Source organism: Tamandua tetradactyla, chromosome 18 (assembly GCF_023851605.1).
Source record: "Tamandua tetradactyla isolate mTamTet1 chromosome 18, mTamTet1.pri, whole genome shotgun sequence".
NCBI lineage: Eukaryota > Metazoa > Chordata > Mammalia > Pilosa > Myrmecophagidae > Tamandua > Tamandua tetradactyla.
Genome location: NC_135344.1, coordinates 2,195,406 through 2,199,140, shown reverse-complemented (window position 1 = coordinate 2,199,140; position 3,735 = coordinate 2,195,406).

The following is a 3,735-nucleotide window of genomic DNA, read 5'->3' as shown; positions in this document are numbered from 1 at the left end:
ACAGAGGTATCATATTAAACTTTGTGCAAATGATTCTCAAACTTCCGTGACAGATTTTTGTCATTGTTTCCATTTAAAAAGTACTGATTTTTATAACGAACAACTTAAAATTGACAAAAGAAACAAATGGCGCATAAACATTCTTTTCACTTTGAAGGTTTTTCAGTGCATTATTATCATTAACCTGCCTTTTGCTATTAGACTTATATGGCCAATTAAGACAAACATGTCTGAGACTGCGCTACCTCCACTGAGATGGGGTTGCAGGTGCTATGAGTAATATTCATTTAGCCTTCTGAGCTTCCTGGGCAGAGCTGGTGACCTGGTCAGCTCCAGCAGCCTTCTTGTACACTGCCTTGATGATATCCACCGCTGATGTCTGTCTCATATCATGAGCCAAATGACCCAAAGGAGGAGAGTCAGAGAAGCTCTCAACACACATGAGCTTGCCAGAAACCATATCAATGATGGCAGCATCACATAGACGTCAGGAATTTGGGGCCATTTTCCAGCTTCTTACCAGAACCGTAATCAGTCTTCTCCTTTGGCTCAGCCAACTTGCTAGCAATGCGAGCTGTGACAGTTCATCACAGGGGCAAAGGCACTGAATGGTTCGAGATAATCACCTGAGCAGTGAAGTCACCTACTTCCATTGGTGGGTCATTTTTGAGTCACCAGCCACGATGCCATGACAAACATCTTTAGACAGTTCTGGACATTGAAGCCAACAATGTCCCCAACATTTGGGGAAGAGCTTCACCCAAAGTTTCACAGGGCATTTTAACAAATTTTACTTCAGTTGTAATGTTGACTGGAGCAAAGGTGATTCCCATGCCTGACCTGAGAGCACCAGTCTCCTCTTGGCCCACAGGCACAGTATCAATACCACTAAATTTTTTTGACATCTTGGAGGGGCAGATGCAAGGATTTGCCAGTTGGACGAGTAGGTCGCAGGATGCAATCCAGAGATTCAAGCAGCTTGGTTCCACAGGCATTTCCGTCCTCACAGATTACTTTCCTTCCCTTGAACCAAGGCATGTTAGCACGTGGCTCCAGCATGTTGTCACCATCCCCACCAGCAACTGGCACGAGTGCTACTGTGTAAGGGTTGTCGCCTCCTTTCCTAGTGCAGATGCTGACAACCTTGATGACTTCCTCATGGCTTTCCTGGCTGTAGGATGGCTCAGTGGAATCCATGTTAACAACAACAATTAGTTGTTACACACCCAGTGTGTAAACCAGAAGGGCATTTTCATGGGTCTGCTCACTCTTGGAGATACCCGCTTCAAATTCACCAACACCAGAAACAAACAGGACAGTATCGTTGCCCTGAGATGTGTCTGTAATCATGTTTTTTTATAAAGTCTCTGTGTGCTGGGATATCAATGATGGTCATATAATATTTGTACATATCAAAGCTCCCCAGGGAGCTATCAATGGTGATACCATACTCATATTCACCTTTCAGTTTACCCAGGACCCAGGCATACTTGAAGGAGCCCTTTCCCATCTGTGCCAGTTTGAATCTGTGGTTGACCCCAGAAAAGCCAAGTTATTTAATCCTCATTCGATATTGCTGGGTGGGAGCTTTTTGATTGTGTCCATGGAGATGTGACCCACCCAATTGTGGGTGGTAACTTTTTATTAGATGGTTTCCATGGAGATGCATCTCCACCCATTCAAGGGCGGGTTGCTTACTGGAGACCTTTAAGAGGGAATCATTTTGGCAAAAGCTTTAGAGCCCACGCAGCCAGAGACCTTTGGAGATGAAGAAGAAAAATGCCCCTGAAGAGCTTCATGACACAAGAAGCCTGGAGAGAAAGTTAGCAGATGTTGCCATATTCTCCATGTGTCTTTGCAGTTGAGATAGAAACCTTGAATGTTATTGGCCTTCTTACACCAAGGTATATTTCCCTGGATGCCTTAGATTGGACATTTTTATAGCCTTGTTTTAATTTGGACATTTTCATGGCCGTAGAACAGTAAACTTGCAACTTAATAAATTCCCCCTTCAAAAAGCCATTCTGTTTCTGGTATACTGCATTCCGGCAGCTAGCAAACTAGAACACCATCTCAGCAGCCTCTTCCTTAAGATTTTCAATGGTTCTTTTGTCAGTTCCACCACATATGTAGATCATATGGTCAGTAGTAGTGGACTCTCCTGAATCTGTGTGTCTAATAATGGCAGTGTTTCCTTTCCCATTTTGGTTTAAGGTTTAGTGAAGGTTTTCATGTTACCTGTTTTCTGGTGACAACCCTATTGAGAAGCAGCCAGTTTATGACTTCATATTCACTTAGCTAATTCCACCTGCAAGTCCCTAGTTGTCAACACTGTCACATTCAATGGCACTGGGGATTAGGGCTGCAACTATATTTCTGAGAGACACACTCCAACATGAGATGCCATGTTTCTATTTAGCCTGTTGTGGTAGTTAGATTCAGGTGTCAACTTGGCCAGGTGAAGGCACCTGGTTCTGTTGTTGTGGACATGAGCTAATGGTACATGAACCTCATTTGCTGCTGATTACATCTGCAGTTGGCTAGGAGATATGCCTGCTGCAATGAATGATGTTCCACTTAATTGGCTGGTGAGCACAATGTAGCACAGTCTAAGCAGCTCAGCATACCTCATCTCAGCACTCACAGCTCAGCCCAGGCCTTTGGAGATGCAGAAAGGAATCACCCCAGGGAAAGTTGTTGGAACCTAGAGGCCTGGAGAGAAGGCCAGCAGAGATCGTCTTGTGCCTTCCCACATAAGAAAGAACCTTAGATGAAAGTTAGCTGCCTTTCCTCTGAAGAACTAATGAAATAAATCCCCTTTTATTAAAAGCCAATCCATCTCTGGTGTGCTGCACTCTGGCAGCTAGCAAACTAGAACACCTGTCTTCAGCTTCCCCACACCAACAATCTCCAACTCAATCTCTAAAATCTGAAGCCTTCCCTTTTTTCACTATAAACCTCTCACTACCCTGCCTACCTTTATATCTCTGCCAAATGCAAGTGATGGTGGCTGACTCCCTTGCTGTAGCAAGAGCTAGATAATTAACCTCTGCTTATTCTCATTTTGGTGATCTTTACTTATTTTTACATGGTGAATTGGATTTGTGTGGATTATGAAATTGTCTGAAATAAGTGCTAAAAACCAAAGCTGTAGTGACCTTTCCAAAGCATAAATTTATTTAGTTCATCCTCTTGCTTTAAACACATCAATGGATCCACACTGCCCTTGGAAAAAATTTGCTCTCTGTAACTGAGCCCAGCAGGTCCCTGACTGATTTCTAGCCTCCTCTCTCTTGCACATAGTGAACTTCTTTCAGTTTTTGTAACATGCCTTGCTCTTTTCCATGTTGGCCTTGGGACAGGCTACTTCTTCTACCTGAATACTCTTCTCTCTCTTTCTTCACCTAGATACATCCTCTCGAACCTTCATCTCTCAGCATGTACATCATTTCCCATGGGAAACCTTTTTCCAATGCTTGCCTGGGCTAATCACTCCTTCTGTCATTCCCATAGTACATCGTTGTCCCATGGATTATTTGGTTGTATTTTCACTGTAAACTAAATTAAATTGTGGTCAAATACCATGCTAAGCCTAACTCCATCAATCCTTTCAGTAGTTTTGCAATACCTATCTAGATAACTTAAATTAACAAATATGAAAATTTTCTTTGGAAGAGCTTATTTCTAGAATTATTTTCTATCAGTATGGGATCTAATGCTTTGCCAGTTAAAAAA